The sequence below is a fragment of the Canis lupus genome, chromosome 2 (genome assembly GCF_003254725.2).
Source record: "Canis lupus dingo isolate Sandy chromosome 2, ASM325472v2, whole genome shotgun sequence".
In the NCBI taxonomy this organism is placed as follows: domain Eukaryota; kingdom Metazoa; phylum Chordata; class Mammalia; order Carnivora; family Canidae; genus Canis; species Canis lupus.
The window spans coordinates 67,255,522-67,272,063 of record NC_064244.1 but is presented as its reverse complement, the minus strand read 5'-3'; the positions used below and the strand labels follow the sequence as shown (position 1 = coordinate 67,272,063).

General features: G+C 40.2%; 1 protein-coding gene across 4 annotated transcripts in view; it reads left to right on the top strand.

The window, feature by feature from the left end:
• The window catches only part of ZBTB8A (zinc finger and BTB domain containing 8A), a 66,997-nt gene that overhangs the window by 24,901 nt on the left and 25,554 nt on the right, over positions 1-16,542 (top strand). The window contains exon 1 of one of the 4 annotated variants that reach the window (XM_049104886.1): positions 3,842-3,942. The exons of the other annotated variants lie outside the window; for them this stretch is intronic. The gene's annotated coding sequence lies outside the window, so the exon portion shown is untranslated. Of the gene's footprint in view, positions 1-3,841; positions 3,943-16,542 lie in introns of those variants that run through there. 4 annotated transcript variants of the gene reach the window in all.

Genomic DNA, 16,542 nt, shown 5'->3' with positions numbered 1-16,542 from the left:
ATTTTTTTATTAAGATTTATTTATTTGTTCATGAGAGACACAGAGAGAGAGAGGCAGAGACACAGGCAGAGGGAGAAGCAGGCTCCCAGCAGGAAGCCAGATGCAGAACTTGATCCGGGATTCCAGGATCACTCCCTGAGCCAAAGGCAGATGCTCAACTGCTCAGCCACCCAGGCGTCCCTATTTTTTGTTTTTTTAAATATCTGTAGGATCTATAATAATGTATTCCCTCTTTTATTCCTGATATTGGTAATTTTGAATTTTTTCTTTTTTTATTAATTGGTCATGTTAGATGTTGATAAATTTCATTGATATTGATATGTTTTATTGCTGTTGATCAATTTATTGATATTGGTATAGAGAACTAGCTTTTGGTTTCATTGATTTTCTTCTCTCATTTGCTCAGTTTCTTTTTTTTTTTTTTTTTAAGATTTTATTTATTTATGAGAGAGAGAGAGAGAGAGAGAGAGGCAGAGGCAGGCAGAGGGAGGAGCAGGCCCCATGCAGGGACCCCAACGATGTGGGACTTGATCCTGGGACTCTAGGGTCACTCCCCCGCCAAAGGCAGGCGCTCTACTGCTGAGCCACCCAGGCGTCCCTCATTTGCTCAGTTTCTATTTCATTTATTTCTAATCTTGTCTTTATTTAATTTTTTTCCTTCTTATGTTGGGTTTAATTTGATCTCCTTTTTCTAGCTTCTTATGTAGAAACTTCACTGAGTTTTAGAACTTTTTTCTTTTTTAATATAAGCATTTGAAGCTATACTTTTCCTCTAAACACTGCTTTAACTGCAAACAAGTTTTGATATATTGTCTTTTCATGCACTTCAAAATATTTTCTAATATTGCTTGTGATTTCCTTTACATGTAGGTTATTTAGAAGTTTAGTCTTCAATTTCCAAATTTGGGGGTATCTTCATTTGCTATTGATGTCTAATGTGATTCCATACGATCAGAGAATATACTTTATATGATTGCAATTCTTTAGCTATATTAAAAGTTGTTTTATGGCCAAGTCTGTGGTCTGTCTTGGTAAATGTTTGAAATGTACTTTAAAAGAATGTGTATTTTGCTGCTGTTATGTATAGAGTGTTCTGTAAATGTCAATTTGGACACATGGTTGATAGTGTTGGTTGAGTGTTTTATATACTTATAGATTTTTCCATCTGTTCCTTCTATCTGTTTCCTGAGAGAGGACTGTTGAAATATACAATAATAAATATGAATTTTAGTATTTCTCTTCACTTCTGCCAGATTTTGCTTTCTGTATTTTGAACCTCTGTTATTTGGTACATAGATATTGTTGGTTATATTTTTTCAGTGAATTAATATTTTTATAATTATAAAATCTTTTTAACTGTCTACTTTGTCAAGTATTAATATAACTATCTATCTCTCTTACAATTAGTGTTTTCATGGTGTCCTTTTTACATTTATTTACTCTTAACATCTATATCTTTATAGTTAAAGTGAATTTCTTATAGATGGGCATATATTTGATCATTTTTCATCCAGTCTGATAATCCTTTTAAGTGGAGTTCTGAATATTTGCATTTAATATAATTATCAGTATAATTGGATTTAAATGTAACATCTTCCTGTTTGTTTTTTATTTATGTCATCTGTTTTTGTTCCTCTTTTCCTGCATTTCCTTATTCTGCCTCAGTAAAGAATGTTGAGTAATTTTTGTATTCTCCACTTTATGTCCATTTTATCTCCACTGTTGGGCTTATTACTTTAATCTCTTTTACATTTGATGGTTATTCTAGGGGTTACAATATACATTTCCCTCATCACAGTATGCCTTTTACTTATAACTCATCACATCACACCATTTCTTATATAACAGAGTCTGGCAAACTGCAGTCTTCAGGTCAAGTCTGGTTCCCTACCTGCTTTTATAAATAAAACCACAGCCATTCATTTACATGTTGTTTATGGTATATTTTGTGCTACAGTGGCAGAGTTGAGTGCAAGAGACTGTTAGCTTGTAAAACCTAATATATTTACCATCTTGCCTTTTACAGCAAGTTTGCAAACCTCTGATGTATAGTGTATTTCTGTTTCTCCTCTGATGTATAGTATATTTCTGTTTCTCATCTTTTCTTCAAATATTTTTCTGCTTCCATCTTTTCCAGAACCTCAACTACAAACATATTAAATCATTTGATATTGTTCCACATGTCACTAAGGCTCTTCTCATTTTTTATCAGACCTTTTTTTATACCAAATAATCCATTTTTATGTCTTCACATTCATGGATTATTCTTCTATATTTCGTAACCTGCTATTCTTAAGCCCATCTAATAAATTTTTTATTTCAAATATTGTATTTTTTGTTTCTAGGAATTTTACTTTATTATTTTTTATATCTTCTATTTCTTTATATTATTCATATTTTTCTTTAAATTTTGAATGTATGTATAATTGTTTTTACATCTTTGCTAAGTCTAGCATTCATTTCTGGGTCTATTGATTAATTTTTCTTCTGATCCTAAACATGACTTTTTACACATGTCTAAGTAATTTTTGATTGAATGATGGACAAAGTAAATGTGTTTTTGAGTGTCTGAATTTCATGTCTTTAAGACTTGAATTTTTGGGGATCCCTGGGTGGCGCAGCGGTTTGGCGCCTGCCTTTGGCCCAGGGCGCGATCCTGGAGACCCGGGATCGAATCCCACATCGGGCCCCCGGTGCATGGAGCCTGCTTCTCCCTCTGCCTGTGTCTCTGCCTCTCTCTCTCTGTGACTATCATGAATAAATAAATAAAAATCTTTAAAAAAAAAAAAAAAGACTTGAATTTTTGGTTTGTTAGTTAAGTTGCTAAGTTAGTTGATGATTTGGGGATTCCTGGGTGACTCAGTGGTTTAGTGCCTGCCTTCGGCCCATGGTGTGATCCTGGATTCCTGGGATTGAGTCCTGCACCGAACTCCCTACATGGAGCCTGCTTCTCCCTCTGCCTGTGTCTCAGCCTCTGTCTCCGTGTCTCTCATGAATAAATAAATAAAATCTTAAAAAAAAAAAAAGTTAGTTGATGATTTAAGGCTTGTTTTTTAGTTTGGGGGACAGTTCTAGAATGATCTTTACTGTTAGGTTAGTCCTACTAAGGTATTACTATTCTGGGGTCTCTATTTAATGCCCTGAGTGTTCAGTGAAGAGTTCTTACTGTGGCTGGTCAAAACTTTCCTCTTAATTCTCTGTGAGCTCTGAGAATTTTTCTGCTTAGTCTCTTTACTCAGACTCGAAGTGTCACACCACACGTGGAGATTAGTGTTTAGCACAGATTTAGGATACTCCTAAACAGATTTATTGACCCTCTTGCCTGTGTAGTTGTCTCCTCTGGTATATATTTTTTTTTTAATTTTTAAATTTTTTTCTTTTTCTTTTCTTTTTTTTCCCTCTGGTACATATTAACCTACAACTTCCAGGTACCTCAGCCCTTGTGAACTTAGCTCCCGCTCCCTTCTGCTCTTTATATAGGCTCCACACCCAACATGGTGGGGCTTGAACTCCCAACCCAGAGATCAAGAGTCACATTCTCCTTGGACTGAGCCAGCCAATCAGGTGCCCCTGTTCAGTCCCCTTTTGATTTCCACATCCAGTATCATAATCCAGAAGACTAAAGTGGTTGGCTTACTTCATTTGATCCTCAGAGATCATAGTCCCACTTTTCCTGTTTTTTTTTTTTTTATTGTCAAGAACATTATTTTCACATATTTTATACAGTTTTCTAATTATTTATAGCAGAATGCCAAGTCTAGTACCAGTTACTCCAACATGACAAAAGCCTAAGAATTTTACTTTAGAAATAGTTTTCTAACTTTTGCATTTTTTTAAGTAGTCTTCGTGCCCAGCATGGAGCCCAGTATGGGGCTTGAACTCATGACCGAGATCAAGACCTGAGCTGAGACCAAGAGTCGGACATCTGACTGAGCTACCCAGGTGCCCCTACTTTTGCATTTTAAAAAATATTTTATTTATTATGAGAGACAGAGAGAGAGAAAGGCAGAGACATAGGCAGAGGGAGAAGCAGGCTCCATGCAGGGAGCCCGATGTGGGACTTGATCCTGGGACTCCAGGATCATGCCCTGAGCCAGAAGGCAGACGCTTAACTGCTAAGCCACCCAGGCATCCCTTAACTTTTGCATTTTAAAGATACCTATCACCTGTGATAACAATAACTTTCATCCTTTCCAATTTCCAACATTCATACTTTATATTAAATTATCTTGCCTAAGTCATTGGCTAGTGCTTCCAGGACAATGTTAAATAATAGTATGGATATTTTTCTGGTATTTTTCCCTAAGGGTAGATGGAAAGCACTTTTTTTAAATAAAGATTTTATTTATTTATTCATGAGAGACACAGAGATTGAGAGAGGTAGAGACACAGGCAGAGGGAGAAGCAGGCTCCATGCAGGGAGCCTGATGTGGGACTTGATCCCGGGACTCCAGGATCACGCCTTGGATCAAAGGCAGGCGCTAAACTGCTGAGCCACCCAGGGATCCCCTGCTAAAGCACTTTAAAGAGATAACATCTCTCGACACCTGGGTGGCTCAGCCGTTGAGTGTCTGCCTTCAGCTCAGGGCCTGTTCCTAGGGTCTAAGGATCGAGTCCCACATTGGGCTACCTGTGAGGAGTCTGCTTCTCCCTCTGTCTATGTCTCTGCCTCTCTCTGTGTGTCTCTCATGAATAAATAAATAAAGTCTTAAAAAATAGTAATAAATAAAGAGAGAACACCTGGAGTTAATGAAAGTGTTGGAGGAAAAAAAAGATACTCTTCAGTATTGGTGAAGATATAAATTGATATAATATTTTGGGAAGGTAAATTGTACTCACTCAGCAACTCCATTTCTAGGAATCAGGTTATTTCACAAGTGCTCAAAGATCTGTGTGCAAAGGTATTCATTGCAGCATCATTTATAATAGCAAAAAGTTGTAAAGTCATGACCCATGACCATGTTTCAAATGAGAATAGAGGAATTATTAGATTTTAACTGACAGGACATGATAGTAAAAAATTGGGTATTGATCTGATGCTTCTCTAGCAATATTCCCGGGTGTCTTGTTTTGGCAAGTATATGACACAGCCGAGTATGTTTTCTGTTAGCATAGTATTCTTGTTTCTCTGTGCTCTGGAGACATACACGAACTCAGAAAAAGCTGAGTCCATACAATAAGAATGCAAAGGCCTCAATCTCTAACCATGTGATTCAATCTTTTTTATATAATAATTTCTGGATTTTGAAATGGGATTTTGAAGCCTACTATTAACTAGAATCTGGATTACATTAAACATGGACGAAACTTCATTATAGACATAGCTTCTTGAGCATTAATTTACTAGAGTGCTCTTCACTTCTAAATATGTTTATATTTATAAATTTGATACAGTACTGAATTGTAGTTAATGCATTTTTAAAATAACTGCCCAGGCAGTTCAATATAGTTAGCACTAATGAGAGCTGATTTAGCAGATTGTATGTTCCTGAGTTTGAGAGGGCGCTCTAATCTGTTTGTGTTCCTAGGCCATGGTCTCCCCTTCTGTCATTATTACCTGTTTGCTGAATGATTTTAACCCATAATGACTTATCCCAGGTATGCAAGTGTTAAGGCCAAAGTTACTATAAGAGTCTTACACATAGATAGTACCTTAGATTTTAAAATGGGTATTTTACAGTGGCTTGAGCCAGGGAAACACCTTCAAAAAACTTGTCAACTGTTAATTAGAGACTGGTGGAAGACTTCTGACATCATGGAAAGTACCATAAAGTTATTGTAGCCTGCAGAGAAATGATTCACAACTATGTAAATGAATGAAGCTAAAGGAAACTTTGCCCACAGGTATGCTAGGACTTCGGGGGATACAAAGGAAAAAGCAACTGCAACATAGCCGTACCAGAGACTATGCTTTAGTGATATCTTAATCTGCATTGCTCTGAGTACATTAGATTAATGTTTCCATTGATAGAATTGTGTTCTCTCTGCTAAATAGAGTATTCTTAAATGGGCTACAGTTGCAGCCGTGGATGGTGTCACAAATTAGGAATAAATAATTCGTGTTCACACATTATAGAAACTCAAATTTCAACAGAAAAGGAAATGTACTGGCTCTTGTAACTATAAACCTAGAAGGAACATCAGCTTTAGACATTGCTGGGGCCAGGAATTAGGATAATGTCATCAGGACTCTAGAACAGTTTTGTCTGGCTTTCCTCTGTATTAACATCACTCTTAGGTGGGTTTCTCACTTGTGGAAGGTAATTTTTTGTAGTCCTAGGCTTTTATGATTGTTAAGGCCCATGCCCTCCTACAGTAAGAGCTTCATTCTCTAGCTTCCATGATACACCCTAAAGGAAGACTCAGACTGACCAGTCTGGTCATGTGTCCATGGAGTCAGCAAGGCCAAGGAATGAGCAGCACCACCAAGTTGTGGAAGGAATCCTGTGCTGAGGAAGAGAAAGGGGTGCTGTGCACACAAAAACAATAGAGGTCTAAGTATAATAACAGAAATGGAAGGAGGATCATGTAGAAGTATACCTGAAAGGTTATAGGTAACATGACTTCATGCCTGTGATCTGATTTTTACATATTCTGGGGGGAAAAAATCGAAGCAGAGAGAAGACAGAAAATTAGCAAAATTTTAAGTGTGAAAGCCAGATATTAAGTACGCAAGCATTCCTAATATTACCTACTCTGCTTTGGTAAGTGTTTAAAATTTTGCCTAAAGAAGTTAAGGGCAAAAATAAACACCGTTTCTAATCAACTAGGATTGTTTCTAAGAAATTAAAGGTAAGAGAGACTCTGAGAGGAATGATAATATGTCATTTGTCCAGAAGGGGAAGTTTCAGGATAGATCCTTTTCTTAGACAGCTGATTTATCTATTTTTGGTCCTAGAAATGTTATCAGTCAGGGTTTAGTCAGGAAAACAGAAACCATTCTGGATATTTCGAAGAGAGGGAATTTAGTATATGAAGTCAGTTCCAAAAGTCTAAGAAAAGCTAGAACAGCAAAATGGAAAAGAAGGCCCAGAGAAAGCAAGAAGGATTTTAATTATACCTCAGAAGCTGCTGTGCCCCTCACCTGGAGCCCACAAGTCTGTGCTGGCTGCTGGGCAGTTGAGCTGCTGTTGTGGTCAGTTCTGGGTCTGCCAAAGAGGTGCCACTTTTATCAGAGATGGAAAGTCCAAATGATAGAAAGGCTATGGAGTCCAGAACCACCCACCCCTATGCCACTATATCCAACAGCCAGCAGCCACTGACAATTGCTGAATTTCCACCGCCCAAAACAGGAAACTTCTTTTCCTTCTACTGATTTCCTATCAGTGCTTCCTATTGATAGGATCAAACAGGAACCCAGCTGCAAGGAAGGAAGCCTGGGAAATGTCATTTGCAGAATTCCAATTCCATCAGTAGAGAGTAGAGCATGGCAGGCATTGAGCGGAGAGACAACATGTAAATATCCAGCATAGTCTACCCTCTGGGCAGCTATATACATCACTCTTCCCATATTTAAAATTCCTTTTTTTTAATAAGATTTACTTATTTATTTTTAGAGAGAGAGTGTGTGCATACATGAGTGGGAGGGGCAGAGAGTGAGAGAGAGAACATCTTAAGCAGATTCCTTGCTGAGCACAGAGCCTGACATGGGGCTCAATCTCACAACCCTGAGACCACAACCCACTGCACCATCAAGGCACCACCCCACCATTTTTAAAATTCTAAACAAATTCACGAATCTGCTTTACAATATGTAACTATCCTTGGTACCCCCTTCCCCCAAAAAAACCCTTAGCCTCTCCCAAAATGGGAGATGTTAATTCCACTTTTAGGTCAGTTATAATCAAATTTAATGGAATTGGGGGACACCTGGGTGGCTCAGGGGTTGAGCATCTGCCTTCAGTTCAGGTCGTGATCCTGGAGTCCTGAGATTGAGTCCCACATCAGGCTCCCTGCAGGGAGCCTACTTCTGTCTCTGCCTCTCTTTCTGTGTCTCTCATGAATAAATAAATAAAATCTTTTAAAAAAATTAATGGAATCAGGACACCTAGGTGGCTCAGTTGCTTAAGCATCCAACTCTTGATTTCTGTTTGGGTCATAATGTCAGGGTTGTGAGATGGAGCCCTGAGTCAGGCTCCACACTGGGCATGGAGCTTGCTTAAGATTCTGTTTCTCTCTCCCTCTGCCCCTGTCTCCCTTAAAAAGACTTTTTAAATGGAATTATGTGATGTTTCTTTGTGAGAAGTATTCCTATCTTGGGAGCTAAGACCTTGTCAGGTACCAGAAGTAAAAATTCTGTAAGTGAGTTATTAGAGGCCAAAGTGAAAACACTTCCAATCCTTGATTTCTATTTTTTTGAAAGATTTTATTTATTTATTCATGGGGTGGAGGGGGCAGAGGCACAGGCAGAGGGAGAAGCAGGCTCCATGCAGGGAGCCCGATGTGGGACTCGATCTAAGGTCCCCAGGATCAAACTCTGGGCTGCCGTGGGCGCTAAACCACTGCGCCACCGGGCTGCCCCAATCCTTGATTTCTAAAATTAAATATTGTAACTATGGAAAAAATAGCATTATATATTGGTCTGTGGTTACAAGCATATAGCACCCCTATTTCTCGGGGTATCATCTCTCAAATGGGGTCATATCGGAGTATTCCATTGGTTATTCTACCATTTTATCAGGTGAGCTGCTTCTAGGTGCCAGAGTAGATGGCAGGCTTCATGGTAGCCAGGGAAGAGGCTGGCTGACAGCCACAGAACAGGTCATCTTGTCCACCTGATTTCTGAAAGACTCCTCTGTAGTGGGTACCCTTTATTAAATATTCACTTGAGCACTAAGACTTTATACGCTGTGGCCACTCCAAGAGGTATATTCCCCTGCCTTTTCTGCACATACCTCTTCCTCACATGGCCACCAGTCCTTCTATCCAGTTCTTCCTAAATCCTTGATTGTTTGGCCAACTTGTTAGCCATTGTCCACGGATCAAGGTAAAATTTCTGCCTGTTGTCTATTTCTTCTATCTCTTTGTCCATGCAGAGTGGACAATCAGATGCTCCCTGGGGAGATTTCCTTTACCAGTATCTTTTGGGGACACTCCTGATTGGAGCTGTGATGCTTCTACCATCCACTCCCAGCTGCTGCCAGTATATTGTGCAGAACCATCTGTAAATCAGACTTTAATTTCTTCTTCCTCAGTCAGCTAGTTTAGAGAACTCAACAACCATATGTGTGAGAGGAGGAAAGGCAGCAGTATACTAGGAGTAGGAGCTGTGGCATGTGCCCCCTGCTCATGAACTTACTTGTAGGTTCAGGACCTGTTCGGTCCAACCTTGTATATAACATTTCACCTTGATGATGGAATGCTGCTGCACATGCCCACACGTACAATTTGGTGCATCAGTAACACCCATGATAGGCAACTCAGGCATAGCCACCTGATGTCCCTGGTCAGGCATAAGAGGACCTGGTGGCATGCCAAAAACTCTTTTGCAAAAGGAAAATAGTTATCTGTTAGAGAGGTATGATGGTTAATTTTATGTGTCAGCTTGGCTGATCTACAGTGTACTCAGTAATTTGATCAAATGTTATTCTGCGTGTTTCTGAGAATGATTTTGAATGCATTTAAGTTTCAACTGATAGTAAAGCAGATTGCCCTCCCTAATATGGGTGGGCTCATCCAATCAGTTGAAGACCCAAATAGAACAAAAGGCTGATCCTCCCACCAAGTAAGAGTATTTCCTCCTTCCTGACTGCCTTGAGCTGGGACATTATTTTTTTCCTACCTTTGGATCAAACTGAAACATTGGCTCTTTCTGGGTCTCAAGCCTGCCAGTCTTTGAACTGGAACTCACTCCATTGGTTCTCCCAATTCTCAGACCTTCAGTCTTGGACTGAAACTACACTGTCAGCTCCCCTGGGTCTCCAACTTGCCAACTGCAGATTTTTGGACTTATTTTCCTCCAGAATCATTTGAACCAATTCCTTAGAATAAATCATATATATATATATATATATATATATATATATATATATATGCCTTCCATTGGTTCTGTTTCTCTGGAGAACCCTAATACAAGAAGTACTGAATTTTCTCTCAGATTTTCTCTAAGGGCTATAATTCTCCTATTGGGGCTGATCATAGGCTCCATACAGCATCCCCTGTTTATCACAGACCTCTAACACCACTCCTAAGGCCAGTGTAGCAGAACAACTTGCACTGTAGCAGAGCAACTTGCACATCTAAAACCTTCTGCAGAATCTTTTCTTGCTCTGGGCCACAATTAAAACTCACCATCTTATGAGTTCCTCAGTATATAGGTTGGAATAGCACCCAAATGAGGTATAGTTCTTCTTCTTCTCCTCCTCCCCCTCCTCCTCCTCCTCCTTCTTCTTCTTCTTCTTCCTCCTCCTCCTTCTTCTTCTCTTCCTTCTTCCTTCTTCCTTCTTCCTTCTTCCTTCCTCCTTCCTCCTTCCTCCCTCCTCCTCCTCCTCCTCCTCCTCCTCCTTCTTCTTCTTCTGCTTCTTCTGCTTCTTCTTCATTTATTCATGAGAGACACAGAGAGATAGGCAGAGGGAGAAGCAGGCTCCATGCAGGGAGCCCAATGCGGGACTCGATCCCAGGACTCCAGAATCATGCCTGGGGCCAAAGGCAGATGCTTAACTGCTGAGCCAACCAGGAGTCCCTGTAGTGTTGCTTCTGAACCAAAAGATTCCTACAACTTACTTTTTATGGTGAGTGGCATAAAGTACAACAGTTTGTCTTTCACTTTATCATGGGCTAATCTCAACTTGTCCCAGATCGTGTGACAACCCCCCCTCTAAAAATTTCAACAAGGAGGGAGGACCCTCAATCTTCATGGTCTTTGTCTCCTACCTTCTGCCATGCATTGATCTTACTAAGTATTTAGGATAGCTTCTGCATTCTGCTCAATATGTCCAGTCAGCATGATATCATCAATGTGTGATGTCCATGATGGGTAAAAGCAAACTGCTGCTCATGTTTCTTGCTAATTCATATAGAGACAAAAACATCTCTCCAAGCCAATGGCTGTATTCCAGATGTTGGCTACTATGTTGATTTGTTCCAATGTAAAGATCACATCTAGAAAACTGCTATAATTAGAATTATTCATTGATTAAGGACACTGTGATCTACAGTCAGTCTCCAAGACCCTTCTACTTTCTGTAGAGGCCAAATGGGGAATTAAATGCAGAAGTGATAGGAATCACCACTGTAACATCTTTGAGGCCTTTGCTGGTGGCACTAATCTCTGCATATCCCTCAGAGATGCAATATTGGTTTTAGTTTATACTGGTAGGGAGAGGAAGTGAAGAATTTATATTTGTTCCTTCTTACTGTAATAGCCCTCACACCATGATCAGGGAGTAAATGTGGGGCTTCTGGGAACTGTACTTTAGAAAGTGTAGAAATAACCATAGGTCAGATCAACTCAGGCCAGAACCCCATTTATCAATTGACCTGAATAAGCCCCTCCCTTGACTGGTGGGTCACAGTGGTGTTAAGGTACCCAGGGATTAACACCAACTCAGAACTAATATCTGGCAATCCCTGGAAAATCTAGATATTTTTACTTTCCTAGTCTTCAGCCATCTAAGTACATGCTTTCATTTACATTAATTTAGTAATGACTTACTAGGACAGTATTTCAAGTCTCTTTGAGGAAGACATGAAGAAAATGTTCTAGTATATACTTGTGGTAGTATAGTATCCTTCTTCAATTAAAGGTTCAATAAATCCAGGTCTGCGGGCACCTAGGTGGCTCAGTCAGCTAAGTGTCTGACTTTTGGTTTTGGCTCAGGTCATGATCTACCAGTTGTGGGATTGAACGCCACATTGGGCTCTGTGCTCAGTACAGAGTCTGCTTTAGATTTTCTCTCCCTCTCCTTCTCACCCACCCACCACGCACACTCTCTCTCAAATAAATAAATAAATACAATCTTTTAAAAATAATAATCAATCAGTCAATCCAGTTCTGTAAATTAGTTTAGGTCTGAAGTATATATGACAGGCTATCTTGCTCCAAAATTGGTAAACCAGGTCATAGTCTTGCTCAAGAGACCTAAAGTTTTTTTTTTTGTTGTTGTTGGTTGGTTGGATGTTTTGGTTATATAGATCAATTTAATGTGTTAGTAAGCTGTTCATCTAGATAATTCCTAGAGACAACATGATCAACTAGCCATCACCAAAGATCTACCCCTGCTGTGTATATGGTAATTGCATACACATTGTCTCTGGCATTTAACTACTGTCACTTGGCCTTTGTCACTCTGGGACCTCATCATCCCCATTTCAGTGAAGACATCTCCCTTTGTGTCATTTCCATCCTATAGGTGACAGCCACAATATCTTAGTGAAGGAAGTATTCTCTGGACATCTGGGTTTCTTCCTCCACATTAGGCCAGAAGTTCTAGCTTCCCAACTTCACTGAATATAGTCCACCCTTGAGTTCAAGTTGTGGTCTGCCCATGAAACAGATTTTTATTTTTTTATTTTTATTTTTTTTTAATTTTTAATTTTTATTTTATGATAGTCACAGAGAGAGAGAGAGAGAGAGAGACAGAGACATAGGCAGAGGGAGAAGCAGGCTCCATGCACTGGGAGCCCGAAGTGGGATTCGATCCCGGGTCTCCAGGATCGTGCCCTGGGCCAAAGGCAGGCGCCAAACCGCTGCGCCACCCAGGGATCCCGAAACAGATTTTTAGAACCATTCCCAAGTATTTGAAGTAACACATAAAATCCACAATCTCTGGTAAGTATACCTGTATGAATAAATCCAGCCTGTTGCAACATTGTATACCTCAGAATCCATTACAAAACATATTCCCATGTTTGTGCCAAGGTGAATTAGGAAGTCTTGCAATATTTTATGTATAAATTATCTCCTCCCACGTGATACTTTTTCATTATCCCCCTAGGAAATGCTGATTCTGGCTATGGTCTGGTGGCAATGAGGGGTGGTAAATTGTGTCTGGAGGAAAATTGGCATCCCCTTGCAAGGTCATTGCCTCAGGTGTGTTATTAAAGAGTCTTCAAGCGAGGGAAGGCTAGTCTTCTCAGACAAAGGAGATACTGCTCCCTGGCAAGGAGGAGACTCGTGGGATTGTAGGGCTTGAGTTTCTCAGATCATCCGAATCTATTCAAATGTTCCCATTCCCAATCTCAGGCTCTCTTTCACAATCAATGCCCATCACATAAGACACTTGGTCAGATGTAAAATAAACTCATGTTGGAATTTTACAACCCACACAATTATAATTAGTATCTAGGTTTTAGCTCTAGCTATCCTTTGGCTTCACAGAGTTTCCTTTAGGGCTACTGTTAAGGTTCTCTGGTTTTCTAATGGTGACTTGAGCTGACTTTAAAACTTGGAGTTTATCATTGCCTTCCTGTAAGTTCCCTAGTACAGACAGAAGCAACTCATCTGATGAGGATGAGTCCTTGTAATCATCATTACTAATATCGTGGTAAAATACAGCAGCTCCTTCCCCACATCACCCAGAGTGTTGCTGTTGCTTTCAGTAGGACTTCACCTTAAGCAAATGTTGATAAGTAACCATAATGCTACCACATGACCTGTATTGCCAACATTTCCATTCTTCGGTGACAGTAAGGCCATCATTCTCTTTGAGCTCAAAACAGTCAGCAGACCAATCCCAGAACCCTATTTGGAAAAGTCCATTTCCTGAGACCTTTTCTGTTACTAAGATTATATAGTAAGAGTCCTATCCAGAAAACAAAAGCCATTCTGGATATTCCAGACAAAGATAATTTAGTACTGGAAATGATACAGGTGTGGGAAGATGTGGAAAAGCACAGATGAGGATGGGGGCTGGAGGAACAAAAAGAAGGGAATGATACTCAGAGATCATAGACTGCTAATGCCCCTGGAAGCTGGAGCCAATGAGCATGTACCTCCTGTTGCACTTTTGGAGACAGTCAGTCCTGGATCTGTGGAAGAGGTACCACTCTGACCAGAGCTGGGACCACCAGAAAGATTCTGCATCTGTCTGAGCTGCTGTGTCCAAAATCATGCCACCCTGCTGCTACTACAGCAACCACCAGCAAGTGAAAGAGCTAGAGCAGCAAGTTTCCCTCTTGTTCTGGTCCTCTGCATCCCATATTCCATATCCTACAGGAAGCCAGCTCATGAGAGATCCTGGGTAATGTAGTTTGCAGCCTCTCAGCCCCATCAGAGCAGAACAGAGTCTCAAAACACAGTTTGAGGGCTTAAAAACAATAGGTGAATGACCTGTACAGAAACCAAAATCAATTGCCTTAGTTATGAGGGCCCTGCTTTTTTACAAGGGCAAAGAACAAACTTCTTCAGCCATAGATGGGGAGGTTAAAGAAAAATGGCAGCTTGTCCTGCCTGTCAATGGCTGTAGTCTACCAATGAAGCAGTTTCCCACGAGAAATCCCTTAAATATTTACTGGGTATCACTATGCTGTAAGCTGAGCTCATGCTGTTACACTTTAATCTTGTGATTTAGGTGCAAAGTATAAATTAGAGTGGACCAAAAATCAGATGCACAATTTCTTTTAAAGATTTTATTTATTTTTTTTTATTTTGGAGAGAGAGAGCACAGCAGGGAGGGGCAGAGGGAGACAGAGAATCTCAAGCAGACTCCACACTGAGCGTGGACCCAACTTGGGGCTCAATTTCATGACCCTGAGATCACGACCTGGGCTGAAATCAAGAGGCAGACTGAGCTACCGAGGCACCCCATCAGATACACAGTTTTATATTAACTACTGTAATTCTACTGTATTTCCCAGATCCTCATCATTTTCACAAATAATGCTATTTTACTTAGAGTATCAAAGGCATCTGAAATGAACTCTGATATCATCTCCTTAGAGATAGGTACACTTCTTTGTTCTCTCTTCCTTTTGCAAAGAAAAAGGTCCCCTCTCCTCCTACCCCTCACTAATCCTTTCCGATGCTAACCATTTTAGTGTCTTCTCAAATCTCATTCCTCCCTGCTTTACCTGGAAATTTATTTCTTCAGGAACTTTTTTCTTTCCAGAATATTCAAATTCTTCTTCAGCGCTGACCACAACACTGTCCTCCTTATTCTTTCCCTTTACAGCAGAATTCTGTGAAGAGTTGTGTGTCTTTGTTCTTCTCATCCCATTCTCCCTGAAACCCACACAGAACGCGGGTGCACACATGCACCCCCCCCCCCAACACACACACCACTGTTGTATCCAGTGGTTGATTCCTAGTCCCTGTCTTACCAAAGCAAACACAGCTGATCACCCCTTCTCCTTGAAATGCTTTCTTCACTTCCAGGATGTCTTCCTGGCTTTCTGGTTTTCCCCTGGTATCTTTGCATGATCCTCATCCCTCTGTTCCCTCAATGTCAGAAGGCCAGGAGCTCACCTCTATTCTTTGTGGCCTGCCTCCTTTGATAATCACATCTAGTCTCATGACTTTAAATACCATCCAAATGCTGATTCCCAGTCTCACATCCCCAGGCTGGACCTATCTCCTCAACTCTACTCATATATCCAGCCTCCCACCCTCTATCTCTTGTTGGATGGATAACAGGACACGTGAAACTTGTCCAAACTTGAGGGGCAGAGACCAGTCCCCATGGGTTCCTCCCTTAGACTTTTCCATTTTGGCAAACAGGACCTCCACTCAGCCAGTACTCCTGCTGCATACCATGAGGCCACTTTCGTTTGTTGTCTTGCTCTCCTTGCCATGTGTCTGTTACCTGGTCATCGTGGTTCTCTGTGTGTGTCCACATGCATGGGATTTACCTTTTCCCTTTTATCTATCGAAGTCTTTTCATTCAGCCTCTTAAACTTATTCTTAATCCTATCTTGGAATTATAGCTTGCTGGACTATCTGACACTGAGGATGGAGTGTCTGGAGTATCTGACACTGAGGATCCAGCTGCCAGTGGGTATTTTACTTTAGGGAGTAGTCTTGTGACTGCCCTTTGACACGGTCTGCCGTTGGCCATTTTCCCAAGCCTCAACCTTCTCCTTCAGAGGCCCTCTGTTTCTCCTTCTGCTTCCCAAAGATGGTGCTCAGGTCTCTCCAGTCAGGAGACAATTTCCCACTTTGTTTTCACGATTAAACGTATCATCTCACTCCCTATCAACTCTCAGTTAGGAGGCTGCTTAAATTTGCACACAGTGACTACTGTTGGCAACACTTAACAATACTGATGCTCACTTAATTGCCTGGAAAGCAAATTCTTATTGAAATTTAAAATAAAAAAAAAAGTTCCATTCCCCCCCCCCAAGGAATTAACTTTTCACTAGAATTTTTAAGAATAGAGTTAGTGTTTTTATATGTTTTTATAGCACTCTCATGTCTGAAAAAGCACTGGCAATGTCTTGGGCATCAATTCATCATTCCTCTATGAAACCAACTTTGATTCCTTTCATAGTTAGGAGTAAATTTTAAAGAAAAGTTACACTAATAATTAGATGAAAATTATCAAAAAATTCAGAATCTTTAGAAATAACTTATAAACTGGGATTCTCTGGCTACAAGTAAAAGGAAAG